The 22,006-nt window shown below is 41.9% G+C and overlaps 1 protein-coding gene across 12 annotated transcripts in view; it reads left to right on the top strand.

Annotated features, from left to right (window-relative positions):
• The first annotated feature begins 14,704 nt into the window (after nt 1-14,704).
• Nucleotides 14,705-22,006, top strand: part of Prrc2c (proline rich coiled-coil 2C) — a 78,103-nt gene continuing 70,801 nt past the window's right edge. For all 12 annotated transcript variants that reach the window (XM_076832212.1, XM_076832207.1, XM_076832204.1 and 9 more), the window contains exon 1: nt 14,705-14,903. The gene's annotated coding sequence lies outside the window, so the exon portion shown is untranslated. The remainder of the gene's footprint in view (nt 14,904-22,006) is intronic.

Here is a 22,006-nt window from a genome sequence, read left to right as displayed (position 1 = left end):
TAGTCACTATTTATTTGACTACTACATACTTTGTTATAGGCAGAGTAAAGGATTAAAAATGATAACAAGGTTTGATATACTTTACATTCAATGATAGAAAAACAAAAAGATGTACCCCATCCTGTGCTAGGAATTTGGTCCAAATCACTTCATCACTCTTCAAAGCAATTCTATAAAGAGGAAATGAAGAAAAGGAGGCTCAGAAGTGAAAGTCCACTAAAGGTGACAGAATTTGGATTCGAGCTTTCTTTCTGACTTGGGAATCCCAACTATTGCCTCTAACCTACTTTGCAGGTGCAGTGGAGGTTACTGTCCCTCCATTCAGCATCCACTCAAGGGTATGTGACACACCCTGGCCATCCCCCAGGTGCTCACACAGACTCAGAGCACACATGGTCTCCGTCTTCACACAGCTTCGGCTTTCACTGGGAAGTCAGAAACCCAATAGTGAGAGCAACGAGCACGCTGGAGGAGAGCCGCAGGACGTTACAGATGGAAGCCGGTCACCAGCAACTCACTTGGGCCTGTCAAGGAGGAAATTCCCTGAATACTTGTTAAAGATGGTGAGGCAGGCCATGGGGATAGGTACGGGGACCCTTGCAATGTCAAACAGCATGGGGGAGAGAGACTAGACTCCATTCAGATGCCAACAGGGAAAAGTGCGGACTCCTAACCAAGGATCAAGGGCGGGCGGGCAGCAGATGGAAACTGACTGACAGGAAACATCAAGGAAAAGGGGATTTCTGCTGAACCACCTTGATAGGACCCCTGAGCTGCTGAAGGCAGGCCAAGGGGACAAGATATGGTGGTCATATATCCAAGGGGGAGGGGCTTTGCTAAACTGAGAGGGATTCTTGCTCAAATTGATTTTACAAGGCAGAGAGGGAAGCCCAAGATCAAGTCTATTCAAGCAGTGGACGCAGAACTTGACCAAAGTTTTGGTTGAAAGAAAAGAGTCAGCTAGGTCTAAGGATTCTGGGGGTAGTTGTATTGTAAAGCCAGCATCCTTCAACATAAGGATCCCCATACCAATTATAGATTTTATGGGGGTTAAGAGATATGGCGTATGGAAAGCACAGAACAAAGAAAAATCAAGCAGTCGATAAACATTAACTATCAATTATTAAAATATTAATATTAAAGAAGTATTAAATGAAAATAGGCAAATCAAATATCAGTCCTGAAGAAAATTCAAGGTGTAAAAGAGCAAGGGAGGCAAAACCAAGAGCACAGCAAAGGCTCAGAGGCCGCAGACAAGGCCTCACGTGATTTGGTTTTAGGGCTCACCCATACCCAGGCTGGCAGACACTCCAGGCCTTTGAGCAAAAATCCCTGTCGTTATTTAGAGATAACTGAAATACATTTAAGGCAAGAAAGAAACCTTTCTGGGTTTGAATTTTAAGATTATCCTAAGGGAGGGTAGAGAGAATTTCCATTTTTACTTCGTGTTTGTGTGTGTATGTGTGTGTGTGTGTGTGTGTGTGTGTGTGTGAGAGAGAGAGAGAGAGAGCACAGCTTCTATAATTTAAAAATAATACACTTACTGATGGATATTATCATTTTGATTGTGTTAGTTTCACAGTTGTACGCATGTGTCAAAATCTATCAACTTGTACACTTTAAACATATGCGGCCTATGGAATATCAAATATACCTCAATGAGTCCATTAAACATGATAAAATTATAAGAAGAAAGTTACTTTGACAGAGATAAAGGTAAAGACAGGAAGACAATCAAGCAGCCACCTGAACAGTTAACTTGGAAGACAGACCCTTGGTGACCTGGAGTAAAATGGTGGCAACTGGAATGGAAACAAGGACTTGAGAAGCTACGGGATCCAGAGGCTGCTCAGGGAGCGCGGAGCCAGGGTCAAGAGTCACCTGGGTAGAGGACAGTACTGCAGACTGAGTTCCCCGTGGGACAGAGGGAACTTCACAGTGCTCTGAGGTCCAAGGGGAGAGAGGGAAGCATTTGACACAGAAGCGGGTATGGGATGCTGTCCCAGGAAGGTCTCGGCCCACCCCACGTGGAGCTCTGAAACCCTTCAGGATGCTCCTCAGAGGGGTGAGAGCCCGGCAGCTACACTCCCACAGATCAGTCTCTGTTCAGAGTATGCCTCTGGGGGCAGCCGTGACCTTGGGCAGCTGTCTTTGGCTGAGGCTGTCTCCAGAGGTGCCCCAGCTGAGGGCCATTCCTAGTAACATCAGCCACTCCTTCACAGAGGGACATCTACCTGGGCAGCACAGCAGCGTCCCAGCAGCTGCAGTCCCACCCCTGAGACAGGAGCACTGATTCTCAGGGTGCACGGTTCAGGTCCTAAAGGTGCGAGCCAGGCTCTGTGCTAGTGTGCCAGTGTGCTAGTGTCTGAGACCGACGGAGGTGCTTCAGAAACCTGACGTCGCAAGAATAACTCTTCAGTTTCTTAAAATGGTAGAGAGGAGGTTTCTGCAGATGTAAAAAAGGACATGAGGAAGACGGCCCTGCTTTCTCCTGTCCACCCTGATGGCAGCAATCCACCTTACCAGTCCTCTCACTACCAGCAGAGCCTGTGACCAGAGCGGTGCTGGTGTCAGCAAACATTCTCCTCACTGCACAGGTGCTGAGAGCCATTAGCCAAGTAGGTATGACAATTTCCTTGCCAGCGTACCCCATGTTGCTTAGTGGAAGGACTCGTGGAAATAGGACTTGCCTTAGACATTTTGCAGTGACATTGCATGTAAGGTGACCTTGCCCAAGGACCAGGGTGGATCCGGGTTTAGGGTGGATCAGGGTTTTAGGCTCTCCTTGGATTTAGGGCGTTCCCCGGTTTAGGACAATCCGGGTTTAGGGCGGTTCCAGGTTTAAGATTATTCCTGCTAGGAATAGGGCGTATCCTGCTGCCTGAGTTCCCCTTGAGTTCTCCCGGGATTCAGAGAGTATTTTTGGGAGGCAGAGGAGGTGGATTTTGGGAGAGAACGTGTTTGCCTCAGAACGTGTTTGTAGAAGGCCGGTGTGAGATCGGGAATAAAGAATTGCTGTTTGAATCTACAAAGCTGTGAGTGGCTCGTGATTTTGTGCCCAGCCAGACTGCGGCACACAGGAAAAAGCACCCCACCCAGGAGCCTGGTGTCTCCTGCTGCTCACCCAGCGCCAATGCCCCAGGCCAGGCTTGGTTAATACCTGCTGGGAAAAAGCCCACCAAGGAACAGTACAACCCAAGCTGCATTTCCTGTGTGATATCAACAGAACTCACAAATTCTACCCAGCCTACATGAAGCCCACTTTCAGTCTACCCAAAGGCTCCTCTCACCCTCGGCATTAAATACAGATTCAGTAGCAGACTTTTTGGAGTCTGGTTTCTGATTACTTTGATATTTTGCTTTTTATCCCTTTCTCCCTCTTCTCTCTCACTCTCTAAGTCGCTTTGGCTTTCTGGGGGTCTGACACAGGATGCTTCCTCTGCTGGAAATTCTTCACTCCCCTGTATGTGAAAAGCAACTGTCTTCCTTCCCCCAGTGCTGCCCTCCCACGCCCTGCGTACCTGCACGCCCACGCCCACATGTGTGTACCTAATTCCTATTAAATTATCACCGTTCCTCTCCCTGACCACAGTCCCCCCATGAAGGTCTGGGTTAGGGGCTTTCCTTTGAGCTTAGTTGATAAGTTTTCAACTTGTGATGGTTAATTTTATATAACCACCTGGATGGGCTATGGCCTCCAGATATTTGATCAAACATCATTCGGGATGGGCGTAGTGGGACACATCTATGATCCCAAAGGCTCAGAGGCTGAGGCAGGAGGATCATAAATTCAAGGCCAGCCCCAGCAACTTAGCCCGCCCCTAAGCAACTTAGCAAGACTCTGTCACAAAACAAAAAATAAAAAGGGCTGGGGATGTGGCTTGGCACAGTGTTTAAGCACTCCTGAGTTCAATCCCTGGTGCGAAAAAACAAAAATTTATTCTGGAAAGTGTTTTTTTTTTTTTTTTTTAAATCAGGGATTGAACCCAGGAGTGCTAAACCACTGAGCTACATCACAGCCCTTTGTATTTTTTATTTTGAGACTGGGTCTTGCTAATGTGCTTAGGGCACATTAAATTGCTGAAGCTGGCTTTGAACTTTGAATCCTCCTGCCCCAGCCTCCCAAACTGCTGTGGTTATAGGAGTGTGTCACCATGCCCAGTCCAGTCTGATCTTAACAGAAAAAAAAGACTGAATTTTCCTAAAAAGAAATTCTCTGGCCTAGTGTTCTTTAGACTTTAACCATAACATTGGTCCTTCTGTGGATCTTCAGCCTGCTGGCCTACCTGCAAATTTTGGACGTGTCAGCCACCATAAACCACATGAGCCAATTCCTTAAACCCAATCCCCACCCCACCCCCCACCCCCACCCCCACCCCCACCCCCGCCAACACACACCTCCTATTGGTTTGTTTCTCTGGAGAACACAGTAATGCATCACTTTTATTCATAATTGCTTGTCATTGTGTACCTCACCCGCTCTCATCCCATTGACTACAAACTCCTTAGCAAAACTATTCAGCCTATCCCACTCATTTCTATGTCTTCTTTAGGCTGACACAGCCCTGGTACATCAAAGCTTCTAAATAAATAATTGTTGAAAGAAATAGTAATTTAGGTACATTACGTTAAATTTCCCATAGTAAATATAAAACCAATGCCTCGTATTAAAAATAAAACCAATAAAGATTTTATGACATACGACATTTACAAAAAGTAAACACGTAGTTCAAAGAACTGATTAAGAATCCAGGGGCAGTGGCACATGCCTATAATCCCAGCAGCTTGGGAGGCTGAGGAAAGAGGATCACAAGTTCAAGGCCAGCCTCAGTCCTAAGCAACTCAGCAAGACGCTGTCTCTATATAAAATATAAAAAAGGGCTGGGAATGTGGTTCAGTGCCCCTGGGTTCAATCCTGGGTTCAAAAAAAAGAATGGATTAAGAATTTCCATTCCGGGCTGGGGTTGTGGCTCAGCGGTAGAGTGCTCGCCTAGAACATACGAGGCCCTGGGTTCAATCCTCAATGCCACATAAAAATAAATAAATAAAATAAAGGTATTGTGTCAACTACAACTAAAAAAATAAAAGAAAAAGAAAAAGAATTTCCATTCTTTCTTGCCCCCATACCAGCTCCCCTCCCCACCCACCCCTTTGCATACATGATGATGCTACATCATGTACAATCAGAGAAATGAAAAGTTGTGCTGCAATTGTGTACAATGAATCAAAATGCATTCTGTTGTCATGAATACCTAATTAAAATAAATTCACTTTTTAAAAAAAGAATTTCTATTCATTTTCTGTGATCTACTTTTAAAAGGTGATACTTCTGTCATTAGTCACTTCTGCAAATTAATAACATTCTTTGCAAAATCACTTGGAAGATTGATGCAGTCTTTAAGCCAAACTGTCCCCAAGTGACTTAAGGAAAGGTCTCCTAATATAAGATGACCACAGTTGGCTGTGATTTGTTAGCAAGGCTGTTCATCCTAGTAACCCTCAGTTAGTACCAAGGGCTGGCCCAGAAGCCCACTGCTAGAGACAGGCAAGGGACTGCTGTTCATCAAGGACACTGCTTTCCTCCATTCCATTCCTGGGGAAAGGCTCACCATTTCACAAGTTTGGATGCTGAGAAAAAATCATTATCATAGTCTTTGAGACCAGATTTTTCTTTAGTCCACTGACCTTAGATAAAGATCAAAATGTCAAACAAGTACTTAGAACTTAGATTTGTAAGGCCCCATGCAAACTTAAAGTCTTTCTCATCCCCTCATTTCACAACACTGATGAAGTTGGATAGATAAATTATTAATATATTGCTGAACTGTTGGTTCAATTTGAATTTTAAGTGACTGAATTCACTCTTCAAATCAGTAATGTAATCACTTTAGGGTTTTTCACTGTATGAAAAGCTAGACCAACTTACTCGTGATTCTTTAATTATTTCAAGCAACAATATTTTTTGAAATAACTTGTTTTGGTGCTGACCTTTCAACAAAGAATAGTATTTATTCGTGTTTGTTTGTTTATTTATTTTTGAAGTACTGGGGGTTGAACCCAGGGATGTTCTCTACCCTTAGCTGCATCTCAAGCAAGTCCCCTCTTTTGGGGGAGACAGAGTTTCACTAAGTTGCCAAGTGTTTCAGTCAACTTTTTTTGCTGCTGTGACTCAAAAGACCTGACAAGAACAATTTTAGGGGAGAAAAAGTTTATTGGGGCTCACGTTTTCAGAGGTTTCAGTCCATAGGCAGCTGGCTCCATTCCGTGGGACTCCAAGTGAGGCTGACCACCATGGGTGCAAGAGCGTGGCAGAGGGGAGTGGCTGACATGATAATCAGGAAGCAGAAAAAGAGGTCTCCATTTGCCAGATACAAAATGTATCCCCGCAAGGCGCACCCCCAGTGCCCTACCTCCTCCAGCCACACCCACCTGCCTTCAGTCACCACCAGGCTAATCCCACTAGGGGACTGATTAACCACTGATTGGGTTAAGGCTCTCACAACCCAATCATTTCTCCTCTAAACCTTCTTGAATTGTCTCACACATGAGCTTTTGGGGGACACCTCACATCCGAACCATAACACCAAGGCTGTCCTCGAACTTATGATCCTCCTGAACTATGATCCTCTTGCCTCAGATTCTAGAGTCACTAGGATTAGAGGTGTGCACCACTATGTCCAGCTGCTCAGGTCTATTCTTTTTGTACTTTTTAAAAAGAACACACACACACACACACACACACACACACATTTAGTTGTAGTTGGACACAATACCTTTATTATTTATTTATTTATTTTTATGTGGTGCTGAGGATTGAACCCAGTGCGTCACAGGTGCTAGGTGAGTACTCTACTGCTGAGCCACACCCCAGCCCTCTTTTTGTACTTTTTTAAAAAATATTTTATTTTACTTTATTTTATGTTTTGGTACCAGGGATTGAACCCACAGGTGCTTAACCACTGAGCCACATCTCCAGCCTTTTTTTATTTATTTCTTTATTTTTTCAAATTTTAATTTGTCACATATGACAGCAAAATGCATTACAATTCATATTGTACATATAGAACATAATTCCAAAAGCACTAAACAGATTTAATGCAATTCCAATCAATATCCCAATGACATTCCTCATAGAAATAGACAAAGCAATCATGAAATTCATCTGGAAAAATAAAAGACACCGAATGACAAAAGCAATCCTTAGCAAGAAGAGTGAAGTAGGTGGCATCACAATACCAGACCTTAAACTATACAACAGAGCAATAGTGACAAAAGCATGGTATTGGCAACAAAATAGACTGTAGACCAATGGTACAGATTAGAGAACACAGAGACTAACCCACATAATTACAGATATCTTATATTAGACAAAGGCACCAAAAACGTACATTGGAGAAAAGACAGCCTCTTCAACAAATGGTGCTGGGAAAACTGGAAACCCATATGCAACAAAATGAAATTAAACCCCTATCTCTCACCATGCACAAAACTCAACTCAAAGTGGATCAAGGACCTAGGAATTAAACCAGAGACCCTGCATCTATCAGAAGAAAAAGTAGGCCCAAATCTCCATCTTTTTGTACTTCTTAAACAAGCACATCAAAATTGTGTTTGGTCACTGAGACATTGGTTTGTATCAATGTCCCCCAGTGACCTGTCCGTTAAAGGCTTAGTCCCCAGCTTGGTGCTATTGAGGATGGAACCTTTAAAAGGTGGGGCTTAGTGAGACCTTTTAGTCCTGCAAATGTGTCCTGGAAGGGGATGCTAGGACGCCACATTCTTGCTCTTCTTTCTCACTTCTGGTCAGAAGTGAGGTCTTTCTTGGCCCTGAGCTGGTACCACGACAGACTATCTCACCTCAATTCCAAATCAACAGGTCAACGGACTTGTACCTGAAACCTCCCAAACTATGAGCCAATATAAAGCTGTCTTTTTAAATTGATTATCTCAAGTGTTTTGTTATGGTAACGGAATCTGACTAACGGATTTCACCCTCACAGATCATGAGTCATAGGACTCTATGGGTAGAGAAAGAGCATCAGTCACTGAAGCTCCACGTCCTAGGGCAAGCAAGGAAGCTGCCTCCACCCTGAGACAGAGACTCAGACTGTTTTCCGGGACAACTCAGAGACTGGAGAGTGGATGAAGGCCTCAACTTCACGCGAAGCTGGCTTCAATTCAAACCCAGCTCCAGTGCTGATCAGAGCTATGAGCTCCAGGCAAGTCACTTAACCTCTCGGAGCTTCAGTTTTAAAATGTGTATCACCAGCTGCGGTGCAAAATATGTCAAAATGTCAGCGGAGCGCTGACCCCAGCAAGCATCGGATAACTGGCAGCTGGGCTGGTGGCGCTACTGCTGGTGGCTCAGTGCTACAGCATTTGCAGAGCACATGGGAGGCCCTGGGTATGATCCCCAGAACCACAAATTAAAAAAAAAAAAAAAAAAAAAAAAAAAAAAAGGCGGGGGGCAGCCATAACAAGGTAGAAGGCGCTAACACAGAAACTACAGCAGAGGGAACCGCAGCAACAGTGTGTCCCACGGGGCTCCTCAAGCCTAAGTTCTCACCCTCTGCAGCCTGACTTACCCTTGGGATGAACAGGGCCTTCTCAGCTCTCAGAGGGGGTCCCTTCCCTTCACTGGTCTCCAGCAAGAGCATTTTCCCAGGCAGACAGCAGACACAAAAGGAGATTCTAACTTGAGAGAAGCCTGAGCCCGGGATCACGTCTCCACCTCACTGGGCACCACAGGGTGCCCAACTGTCCTGTTTTACTCTAGACAGAAAAGTTTCCTGGTCAGGGCACCTTCAGTGCAAACCAGGACAGACCCACGAAAAACCAGAATGGTTGGTCACTGCGCTGGTATATTCTCAAGGTTGAGCAGGTGGCATGCTAACATGTGACCTAACAGATGGCACTATTTTATTATTAATCATTAAGTGATTGAAACTTTCCAATTAAAAGTCTCACATAGGTAGTACTGAATACTGAAATTAAGAATTTTACTGCAATTAACCTGGGCTGGTAAATACTTGAGGGAGGGGGGGTTGTTTTGTTTTTTTGTTTTGCAGTCCTGGGTTTTGGACCCAGGGGTGCTTTACAACTGAGCCATACCCCCAGCACTTCATTTTATTTGAAGACAGCATCTTGCTAAGTTGCTGAGGCTGCCCTCAAACTTGTCATCCTCCTGCCTCAGCCTCCCATGTCACTGGCATTACAGGCGTGCACCACCATGCCTGAGAGAATCTTTTCCTTCATTCTTTCAGTTACTGTTCCTTTTCTCTCTTCTTTCTACCCATACACTGTGCTGTATGAAGTTAACAGTACCCTATGCCATAGAGTTCTGTACTGATTCCCATGTGAAGCAATTATCTTACTGAGATCTCAGCAACTCAAAGAAATATCTCTGAAAAACTGTTTAATTAACCCCAGCAGAAAAAAGAATGGAGAATACAAAGAAATAAACAAACCAAAAAACAAAACAAAACAAAAAAAACCCTGAAGTAGGCATGGACTGCGGATTACTTTTAACACATAAAAATTTCTCTTTCGCTATGCTGAGAGCCATTGCCAAGTAGGTATGACGCATGGCAATTTCTTTGTCAGCCTACCCAATGTTGCTTAGAGGAAGGACTCTCCATATTGGACCCAGGTCATTTGCAGTGACATTGCATGTAAGGTGACCTTGCTCAAGGACCAGGGCGGATCAGGGTTTAGGGCTCTCCTTGGGTTTAGGGAGGTAGGTTCCAGGTTTAAGGTTATTCCTGCTGGGAATAGGGCGTTTCCTGCTGCCTCAGGCACCTTGAGTTCCTGTTGAGTTTTCCTGGGATTCAGAGAGTATTTGGGATTTTCCCCCAGAACGTGTTTTTCGCCAGAACGTGTTTGTAGAGGGCCTGTGTGAGATCGGGAATAAAGAATTGCTGTTTGAATCTACAAAGCTGTGAGTGGCTCGTGATTTTGTGCCCAGCCAGACTGCGGCATTTGGTGGCCTGTAAGCGGAACGTCTGAAACTTGGAGGTAAGTGAAATTGCTCGCCTCTAAAGGAGAGCGAAAGAATGGGTGACCATTTCAAAAAACAATGTGTTCTTGTTGTGATTTGTTTTGTTTTTATTTCAAGTTGCCTGTTCCTAGAACTTTCTCAGGCAAACTGGGGAAAATGGTCGACTCAAGGTTTAAAGTTGTTTACCACCGAGGAAGAGAAATTGTTAGAAGAAGGAGGCACCCCAGTAAGACCAAGAACAGTTAGGACATATGTTCATACAATACGAAAATGTAGCCCATGGCTTTTTAAAGACGAGTTATTAAGTATATCAATGGGGCCATCATGGTATCCTGTAGAAGGATTTTTCTTCAACAAGAAAGAGATGGCTAATTATTCAAAATACCCAGTTTCCAGTGTTTACAAAAAAAAAAAAAAAAGTACTATCAACCTTCTCTTAATCACTCTTAATAAAAGATCTAAAACTGGGTAGTTTCATTTAAACACGGCATACACATTTGGCTGGGTAATAAGTAAAAAGTAGTATTCTTTGAAAAATATTACAAACAACAGGCAGATTGCAATTTCAGAAGTAGGTAAGGAGCACTGTACTCATATCCATCAGCATCATCTCCCATTTCTATTTTCTGTTCTTAAAAAGAAAGAAAGAAATTCCCATTCCCTTACCTACAATTACCAACTGACCACTTTCCTCATAATCTTTTTCTGCTCTGCCATTTGCTCTCCCTTTGGGACCTTTCCCTCCTGATCTCCTACCATTACTCACTTCCTGACTCAGGAACTGGACTCACAGCCTAAGGCAAAGCTGTAAACCAACAAGGTGTTTCTCCATCTCCTCCCTCCCTGCCTCCTTCGGCTCCCGGTGACTAAATATTCCAGGTAAGTTCTAGCTCACTAACACTACACCCTCTTGACTCAGGACCCAGAGATCCCAAAACTTAGCTTCTCTGAGATAAGAAAATTCCTAGAAAATTTGGGTAACAGTAAATCACAGCTAATTTGGAATATATTAACTTATGACATGAATAAGAGATGAATGATTTTTAGCCCAAATGTACCTTTTATTCAATTACTAAAAGAGTTTGCTGAGGGCTGGGGATGTGGCTCAAGTGGAAGTGCACTCGCCTGGCATGTGTGTGGCCCGGTTCAATCCTCAGCACCACATACAAACAAAGATGTTGTGTCCGCTGAAAACTAAAACTAAAAATAAAAATATTAAAAAAAAAATCTCTCTTAAAAAAAAAAAAAAGAGTTTGCTGAGCCAGTTAATAATGAACTAGTGAATAAAAATATTTATCCTACTTTATTTTTTTTAAGAGAGAGAGAGAGAGGAGAGAGAGAGAGAGAGAATTTTTTAGTATTTATTTTTTAGTTATCGGCGGACACAACATCTTTGTTTGTACGTGGTGCTGAGAATCGAACCCGGGCCGCACGCATGCCAGGCGAGCGCGCTACCACTTGAGCCACATCCCCAGCCCAATCCTACTTTATAAGTAGTGTAAAATTATATATATAACATATATATTGCAATCTATTTAACTTCTTACAGGTTGGCAAAAGGTAGTGTTTTGAAGCAATGAAAACATTGTTCTTTATTTGCAAGTTCACAACATCTGTTGACATTTATAAAATTAGGTTACATTTTCATGCTGCATTTGGGCATTATGGATTCCATTATCTCAGTCTTATCATGCTTCAGTTTTACTAAATAATATTTGCTGGGCCATTGATAGAAAGAAACCAAAATTGTCACACATACATAAACATTTAAGAAACATTGTTACTGATAAAGGATAATCCTTCTTGATGCTTTTTAACCTACTGTCCCATAAATCTTCAGTGCCTACAGGTTTATGCAATCAATCCCAATGAGAAAGACAGAAAGTTAATAAAACCATTAGCAAATAAAGCCAGACAATTGCAATCTCAATCTCTCTCTCTCTCTCTCTCTCTCTCTCTCTCACACACACACACAGGTCATACTGTTCGTACAATCAATTTGTTTTCAGTAAGAATCTAATTTGCCTGATTTCACACTACCAGTTGATCATGCTACCCTAAAATTATCATTTAAAAAGCTGTATTGGAAATTAGATGACTTTTAAATTTAATCTGTTATACACTTTCATTGACAAATTTATCTACACTGATTGGGTGTTAGCAGTAGTACAAATAATCCAAAACAAAGTACTTTTTAAAAAAAATATTGTTTGGAGCCTTGTGTGGTGGTGCATGTCTATAATCCTAGCAGCTGGGTAGGCTGAGGCAGGAGGACTGCAAGTTCAAAGACCTAAGCCACTCAGTGAGACCCCATCTCTAAATAAAAAACAAAAAGGGCCAGGGATGTGGCTCAGTGATAAAGTACACCTGGGTTCAATCCCTGGTACCAAAAAAAAAAAAAAAGAAAAGCATTGTTTGGCTTTTGACATTGTACCAATCCATAAAAATTGCTGTTAGATTTTTTGGTCAAGAAGTCGGAAATAAAAGGAACAAGACTGCTTTCTGAGAGTTAAATTTTAAGATTATATATGATGGGTAAGGATAGAAATAAGCAAAACCACCTTTAAAACACAAGCTTGTCTGACTTAACTTTAACTTGATTTTTATTGAAAAAACAGTGCTAAGAGGTAGCTATGGAAACAGAGGAAGGAACCTACAGGGGCTCTTCAGGGCTGGAAGCCAGTCAGGTGCTGATGAGGAGGGAAGGAGCCTAAATGAAGAGCACAGCATGATGTCCCTAGTATATTGGAGATCAATGTAGGAAATTGCAACCACTGGAAATTGAGTACACATTTCTACCTTCAGGACAAAAATCATCCTGCTTTAGAAATAGATGAATCAGAAAATAGATGAATCAAAGAAAGTCTATTCATACAACTCTAGTTGTTCTGAATCTGCGCTCATCAAGCGCCTTCCGATGTTTCATTTCCTGAGCATGTTTGGCTGTACAGAAAATGCACTGGCTTTGCAATTGTGAGGACTCAGCTATAAATTATAGCTCTTGGAAATTAAGAAATTAATATTCTGTTTGTATATCTCATTACTTTGGCTAATGTAAGCTCAGTTGATTGTTGGAGGTGTTCTGTATTGCTCAAGAAAGACATCTTAAGACCAGGATATTCTAGACCATATCCCAGAAGACTGTGGGAAATTCACATATAATGCTTGTGGATACTGCTGGGGACAGCCAGCAGGCCTTCTCCTGCTGACACCAATCAGCCCAGCTTTTCCATTTCAAATGATCTCTAAGGGGGAGGAGGGGGAGGAGTTCAATGCTAACACTTACTGAACTATTTTCTAGCAAGGCCCTGGGTTTGATCTCCAGCACCAGAAAGAAAAAAATCATCAATATAATTTTTTACCTATTATTTTCTTTATTCTAACTATAATTAGATTGCTATAGTGACAATCCCATGAATGTACACCAGCCATTGGTGTGGAAGGCGGAAGATGGCTCAAAGCAGAACAGGTGACAAGAAGTCCTTGGACTTAAAATATATCAAAGACAGTTCAGTTTACAAATTGGACAATATTACACATCCACCATATATTCACTACATTTTTTTTTTCTTTGAGGTGTGGGGGGGTGTTTGCTGAGATTGAACCCAGGGCCTCAAGCATGCCAGGGAAGTGCCCTGTCACTAAACAGGTTTTACGTTTTTGAGGGGATGGGAGGTTTGGTGAACTTAAGTGTTACTGTTCCCCCTTCACCATCAGTTACTCTTTTATAATGTACTGAACACAGTAATAAGCCCTTTATATGCATTTTTTAATTCTTAAAAATCATTGAGGGAGGTGATCTTATCCTCAATTTGCAAGTGAGGAAATGAAATTTGAGGAATTAAAAGGAACTTCACATTTTTTTTTCTTGAGACAGAGATATAATTTTTTTAATGTTTATTATTTATTTTTTAGTTTTTGGCGGACACAACATCTTTGTTTGTATGTGGTGCTGAGGATCCAACCCAGTGCCCTGCGCATGCCAGGCGAGCGCGTCACCGCTTGAGCCACATCCCCAGCCCGGAATTTCACAATTTTATAGCACTGCAAAATTGTACAGTGAAGTAGCTAAATAAAACAGCACTGTTAGCACTGTTAACTGTGCCCCCAACTCCAGATACGGTAGTGTCATCATTACAGTCACTTCCAGGTACCCTCATCTCCCCACCTGGCACTCGCCTGGCAAAACCCAGCACGGTGAGCACTACAGTCCATCTTCTCTGTAGCTCGCTGAACCCAAGAGCTGAACATCGTCAGAGAAATCGTATAAATAGACCGAAGGGCTTATTTTGGAGAGAGCTCCTCGTCTTCCTCCCACTAAGGTGGCTTTTCCCACTCTCTGAAAACTCCCTGCACACCATGCCCTCTCTGCTTGCTCCCTACCTCACGGGAAACATTCTGCCACAGTGCTGGTTGGACCAATTTACATACCTATCCACAAGATACCACAGGGATCATTTCACTGAGGCATGCCAATTTGTAACTGTAGTCAACTCAAGATTTCCGAATCCTTCCAGGTTAGAGATACAGCCAGCAAAGATGACTACAATTGCAGGAACTCCCTCCATCCAGAAGGAGGCACCGTTGCACTCCATCAGCGTCGGGCCGCCACGGAGGCGTCACGTGATCTGCGCCGGAGGGCGGTCTTGCGAGTTGCCTTACGTACGTAGCGTCATGACGTAGCACGTAGGGGCTGGCTAGCCGCCATCTTGCTTCTTTTTCTCGCTCACTCTCTCCCTCTCGGGAAGGAGCGAAAGTGCTTTGGCGGTTTGTCCATCCGCAGTCTCTGCTTTCGCAGCCCGGCGGCCTTTCCAGCCACCTCCCCAACCCCAAGTCCCTCTCCCCTTCCCTTGATCAGAGCTCGGCGGCCCCTCGAACTGTGCTAACCTGAGACTCACCCTGGCGGGTAAGGAAAGCGAGGGCGGCGGGGCCGCGATCAAAGAGGGCCGGGTCGGGAAGGGCCGGCGTGGGGCGGCCTGGGGCGTGGGAGCGCATCCAGACCGGGCCGCGGGGGGCGGGCGCCCGCTTTCACCTCGGTGGCCATCGCCTCCGCGTCCGGGGAGGTCGGCCTGCTCGCGGAGCGGGAAACCGGAGCCAGACCCGCCCCACGCGGTCCGCTGCGGGAGCGCTGCCGGCCGCTCTTCGCTCCCCTCCCCGGCCGGGCCCTGCGGGAGTGCGCGCGCCGCGGTGAGCGCAGGGGGTCTGCGGCCCGCCGAGTGGAGGCCGCGTCCCCTCGCGGCGCGAGGGCTGCCCCAGGCCCGCACCGTGCCTTGGTGTGCGCGGACGGTAGGCTTTGCAGAGGGCGGTGGGGAGAGCCCTGGTTCAGGACCGGATTCGGCGAGAGGCTCTTCGGGGACTCGGCTGCAACCCGACTTCCGCTAGGGACGGGCCGCCCCGCTCCTTGGGAGGGTTCGGGCTGCTCTTGCTCGCGGTAGGCCGCTCCATCCCCCTAATTTGCGAAGTGGATCCCACTCGGCTGCTTCCTGTCTTGAGATAGCACTGATACTACACTGTTGTTGTTAGGGTAAAGGCGCCACTTAGGATCGGAGAAAAGAGCGTGCGGGCTAAGGAGGATTTCGGTGGGTTGGTTTCCTTTGCACAGGGGGAGCCTGTCCAGTTACTTTTAAGGGACGTATATTTATTTTAACTTAAGATCTTTTGAGCGTCTGAATTATCTACTGTTCCCAGGCTTCTGAAGCTACCCGGATTTCCGCATTGGCCGGTCTTCAGCCTGGGTTCTTAGATTCGTACCTCTACTGGGTACTTGGGAATTGTACGGAGGCTGCTCTGCTGTAGGATTTTCATTTGGAATGCACCAGAATAATCGGAGGATTCTTGATTAAGTGTTTGATAGCTTGCTCCTGCAAATAAAAAGGATAAGGTGATATTAAGCGCCTACCAAATCTCAAATCCAACATTTTTTTAAAAAGTAGGTTTAACCTCCTATGTTGGTAATTAAGATGCTGCTGTGAGTGGAGCCATTTTTAGGTGTGTGTCATAGATGCACTGCAGCATCTTTTCTGACTCGCCCCAAATGCACTGATACCTAAAAAATCAGGAGTAGGTTGAATTTGAGTTGTATATTTTAAATGTGGTAAAATAGTAACTCCTTTTTTTATAAACGGAATTTTCGGAGTACAGGCTTTATGTTTTTGAGGGGATGGGAGGTCTGACGAACTTAAGTGTTACTGTTCCCCCTTCACCATCAGTTGCCCTTTTACAATGTACTGAACAGGGTAATAAGCCTTTTATATGTATTTTTTAATTCTTAAAAATCATTGAGGGAGGTGCTTTTATCCTCAATTTGCAGGTGATGAAATGAAAGGAATTTCACAAAGCAGTAACTGGTGGTACTGTGTATAATCTCAAGCCCATACTGTAAACCCAAAGGGGATGCTGTAGGCACCAAATGCCTCCTTGTTCCTTGTAAAATTGTAATCTGAAGTAGCTAAATAAGACAGCACTGTTAGCTGGTAGTTTTTCTTTAGCTGGACTTTAGTATATGAACATTGTTGCATGTGAAGGTTACTGTTGCAAGGTGTTAAAAATGGGTTATATCTACTTTGTGGGTGGTAGAAGCCAACTTTTAGGTGTTCTTTACTTTTTTAAAGGCCTGTCCAGTGTGTAGAGATGATTTTTGCTCTACATTATCACATATAATTTTATGTGATATTTTTTGGTAGAAAATACCCTCATCAATAAAATAGGAATGATGATAATAGTACTGCTCAAAGACTTTGAATTTTTTAAAAACATTTGTTTTAGTTGTTGATGGACCTTTATTTTATCCATTTATTTATATGTGGTGCTGAGAATTGAATCTAGTGCCTCACACATATGAGGCAAGTGCTCTGCCAGTGAGCCACAACCCCAGCCTTTTCTGTTGAGTAAAGAGATTTATTACTATACTTAGTAATATTGGAGGGAGAAGGGTAGAATATTGGTAAAATATTCTCTTCCAAGCAGAATGGCATGTATCTTTCTTTGGGTACGTAAATGTTTTTTCTTTCTTCTCTCCTTTTCTTTACATTTACATACTGAATTTTATTTCTTCATACTCTACAGTAAATATCCCTAGGGTACTGGGTATCTTGCTGAAAATGAAATTTTGTGAAATTTTTTTGCCTCATTCCAGTCCCCTATCTCTTACCCACCACCTTACTGGTAAAATGCCTTTGAAGATTTTATAATATCCCTGAGTGCCTCCCCCAAGCGTAGTTTCAGCTTGTAAGTCAGCTAACTTGTCTTTTTATCCTGTTTAAGTTATACTGTGATAAACAAGGATTGGTGATTGATAAAATTGGTGAATTAATTTCATAAATTTGTACAGTACTTGTGTTCTTAAAGTAAAGGAGATCCAAAAGTTTTGTCGATTATTTCATTTCTGTAATACAAGGCTTGTCATCTTATGAATAGGGTAAGACAATGAAAATTTATCTCGTCTTAATTGTTACTTAGAAGTCTGAGTTAATGTTAGTTTTCTGAGTCATAGCATTTAAAATTCCTCAGTAATACCAGTAAGAACATCTTTGTGGATCAAAGTTTCTATAGAAAATAAATTTTTCTATTGTTTTCTCCCTAGAACAGTTAAATATAAACCTCTTTTTGCCAGTTATAGTTCTAATCCTTATTTTGCTGCAAATTAAAGTAATGCCAGTCATGTTTTGGGGCCACTGTCTCCCTTTAAAGGAGGATGAGATATAACATTTGTGGAACAAGTCTAGTACAAAAAAGAAAAAAACTGCTGGATATTATGTAGCATGCTACTAGTAATTTTTCTGTTTACCCTCTGTGTTCCCATATTAGTCTGTTTTCCTTTAGTGAATTATTTCCACGTCCTCATCACCTTGTGTGATGATTAGTGTCTATAGAGCTTGGTATACATTATTGAGTGATTGAGGGTTGGAAACACCAAAGAATAGATCCATAACTAAGGTTAACTGATGAATGTCTTGCTACAGCAAAGGAAATATTTTATCAATTTTCCCCTCTTTATCCATTGGAAGAATAATGTCACATATCCTTCAGAGAGTTTGTTTATATAATACGCTTTGCAAGATTCATTTGCAGCAGATTTCCTTAATTTTTAGTTTTGTTCAGCAATATTAAGGATCCTTTTAGTTTTGTAAGGCCCAGTGAATCAGAGGAAGGACTTTTGTTTCCCACTGCCTAGGTGTCCACAAACTTAAGGAGTAATATGAAAAGATGTCTTGGGGTTAGGGATATAAGTCAGGGGTAGAGTGCTTATCTAGCCTGTGTGAGGGCTTGTATTCAATCCTCAGCACTGCAAAAAAAGAAAAGTCGTAATCTGAGTTAATACCAAATATGAAAACAAAGGTGAATCCAGAGATAAAGAAAAATTGGTGCAGAAACTCCATATACAGAAAGCTATCTATAGTAAGGATCAAGTACCTAGTTGATTACAAGTGAAGGCATGATGACTAAGAAGAGCAAGAATAATTGTAATTTTTAGTATTTGTTGAGCACTTAACTGTACCAAGCACTGAGCTAAGACTACTTTAGGGGAGTATTTTTTCTAATCCATACTACAAGAAGCCTAGGAGGTAGGTCATTTTATCTCTGGTGTACTACTAGAAAACTGAGATTTAAAGGGGTTTAAGTAATTTCGATCGTTCATGGTTACTTTGCTAGTAAATGGTAAAAGTAGGATTTTGAATCAGCGACCCAGAGCTTAGCTACATGAATTTTTGCCAGGTGTGTTGGCGCAAATCCTGTAATCACAGCAACTTGGAAGGCTGAGGAAGGAGGATCACAAGTTCAAGGCCAACCTCAGCAATTTAGCAAGGCCCTAAGCAACTTAGAGATCCTGTCTCTAAAATAAAAAATAAAAAGGGATGGAGATGTAGCTCAGTGGTAAAGTGCCCCTGGGTTCAATCCCCAATACCAATAAAATAAACTATTTGTGTTTCCCAGGCCACTATTTTTCAAAATTAAGTTATTCACATTTTTTATGTTCTCTTCAAATCATCTGTTACTTAATATTTTTAATTCTTTTCTATCTTTTAATTAAGTGAATTTAAAACAAAATTTACATAATTGTTTGGTGTTACTTTTTTCCTAATCCTCTAATGTGTTTTAACTACATACTTGGAATAACCATTTTCATGATTAACTGCAAAGGAGTAGGTTTCTTTAGGTAAAGAAATGTAATAGGATGTCTAGGATAGTCTATGACAAGAGAAGAACAAAAATTAATATGTGAAGAAGGAAGTCACTATAGAAATTGATTGTGAAGAGAAATGCGTAAATTAGAATCTTTGAAACCAAATGTAGCAGAGTTCAGGAAAATATGTAAGAAGTGGCCTTTGGATTTTGTTGAGATTCTTGATAACCCTAAAAGAATTTTAGGTCAAGTAACGAGGATGAAAGGTTAACCCGCAGGGCAGAGGTTAAGTTGGGAGGCTTGATCTTGTGTTGAATACTCAAAATTAACTCTGGACCAGAAGTTTTAAAACTTAGGTTTATTCCTTTTTGTCAGTTTGTAACAGCTGTTGACTTTGGGGCAAGTTTCTTGGTGTCTGAGTTTTAGGTATGTTCATCTGTGAAATAAGGGTAATACCCGTTTGGCCTATCTCAGGAGCATTAAACCACATTAAATATGTTTCTCTATGTCTTTTAAATTTAATCTTGTTTGCTATCATGTGATATCAAGATAGTAGTCTTGACTATATTTAAAGAAAAAAAAGAGAACCATGACAAAAGGGGAAAATTGAAGTTGGAAGGTCCCTCCAAACCTTGAGTCTACATGAAGGAGGTGAATGCCTGTGTGATTGAAGTGTGATTATCTATAGAAGTTAATAATTGATCTTCTTTACTGTGTCTTTACCAGTTGAGGATCTGAAAGTACAGCCTGCCCTATATGGTTGTATAGTTTGTGTACAGGATGAAGGAGGCAACAAGAACTGAAAACTCAGCACATGTTCCGCTTGAAAAGGCCTGTGCTCTGACTTAGACTTTCCTCTCCTCCAAGACATCAGCTCTTTACCAAAAAGAATAATCATATTTTCCCAAAAGAATATATTTTTCTATTTTTACAGAGGTTCTTTGGAGGCAAGTGGATGCCCTGAAAGGATCGTTAGGGAAACAAATTAAGTACATATTTAGAATAGCATCAGAAACAATTGGAAGATATTTTCCAACTATAGATAAGAATCTTCTGGCAATTTAGAGGCAGGGAAAGTGGTTTTGTGATGAGGAACTATGGAACATGGATGGAAGAAGCCAGCAATTCCTTGCATGTGCTGATTGGATTTCTGACCAAAAAGAAAAAAATATATGTTTTGGGTGTAGTTTTATTTATGAAAAACTTGATCATGAAAATGAAAGTTGAAAGTGACAGAAAGAAGATAGGTTTCTAATAATAAAACCAACATTTCATTGATAGAATAGTCAGTGACTTGGGGAAAGGGATTCTAAATTTAAACTTAAAACTCTAGCCCTTAAAGGTAATTCTTTAGTTACGTGAAAGATTTAGAATAATTCATAATTCTTGATGAATACTTATTGTTCCATCATAACATCCAATTTATGCCTTGGTTTTTATTTGTAATATAGTAGTTTTGAAAATATTAATTACCATTTAATAAGTTGTTATTATGTGGTGTACACTATCCTAAAAGCTTTATTACACATGCCTTGTTAATTAAATCTTAAAATTATATTAGAGTGGGAATTATAGCCTGCAGGTGAGGAAATACAAATTTGGTGAGATTAAGTAATTTGCCTGTGGTAACCTAGCTACTTAATGTCAGAGCTGGGTTTAAACACAGTTCTAAAAAAAGTAGTTGTATAGTATGAACAATTAAAAATATTTTAGGTTGTCAACAAGGGTGCCCTGGCAGTCACCTCAAGTAAATGGTAGGCATAACAGCTTTACTTTTCTATAACAGTAATTTTTCCATACAGAAGATTGGTAGCAGCATTACTTTTTACCCCCCTCTCTAGCACTGAGAACTCAGGGCTTCATTCATGCTAGGCAGGCACTTGATCACTGAGCTACATCCCCAGCTCAGCCTTCTACCGTTCTGATTAGAATGCTAACAGATTTATTTATATTATGCTCAGTTTTTTAAGAAATGACTTTTTTTATGTTTTGTTGTAATGCTATTTGTGGTAGAGGCATTCAACATATGGTGGTATTCTTAGCTTCACTATTATAGCAACAAATGTAATCTTAAAACCATTTGATGTTCCCTATGCAAAAAATGGTAAATGTTTGAGATGGCAGATATGCCAATAACTCTGGTCTGATTGTTAACACATTGTATATATTAATTGAAATATTATACCGTACTTCATAAATATATGCACTTATTATGTGTTAATTAAAAATAAAATGTTTCTTAAAATCCTTTTGATGTCACTACATACTTTAGAATTTGTAATTGTTATAACAGATGAAAGTGGCCTTAGAAGTTGGCCGATTCAGCTTCTTAAGAATTAGGAGAGAAGCCGGGCACAGTGGCACACGCCTATAATCCCAGTGGCTCTGGAGGCTGAGAAAGGAGGATCGTGAAATCAAAGCCAGCCTCAGCACCAGTGAGGCACTAAACAACTCAGACCCTGTCTCTAAATAAAATACAAAATAGGGAAGGGGATGTGGCTCAGTGGTTTAAGTGCCCCTGACTGTTGGGTACTTCCCCTGTAAACCTCTCCCCCACCCCCAGTTATTTCAAGAGAGAAACAAGCAAATAAAAAAGGTTGAGGTCAGTGCTCAGCCACTGAGATAACATCCCCAGCCTGAGTTATCTTTCTGACAGGGGCTACCTTGCTTTTGTTTGGATGCAACTCATGGTCAGGAAGTCAGTATAGTCAGTCCTTATCACGAAGCATATATATTCTAAAGCCTTCCAAATTTATGGATTCATAAATAGTAGCATCCACACTTCTTCATTTTCTCTTATTTTTCATCATTTCTTTTCAGAGCCCACCCCAGTACTGGGGGGTGCTCTACCACTAAGCTACATTTCCAGTCCTTTTGGTTTTTAT

This window comes from Callospermophilus lateralis, chromosome 13 (assembly GCF_048772815.1).
Source record: "Callospermophilus lateralis isolate mCalLat2 chromosome 13, mCalLat2.hap1, whole genome shotgun sequence".
Taxonomy (NCBI): domain Eukaryota; kingdom Metazoa; phylum Chordata; class Mammalia; order Rodentia; family Sciuridae; genus Callospermophilus; species Callospermophilus lateralis.
The sequence above is the reverse complement of the archived record's forward strand: the minus strand, read 5'-3'. Positions and strand labels throughout refer to the sequence as shown.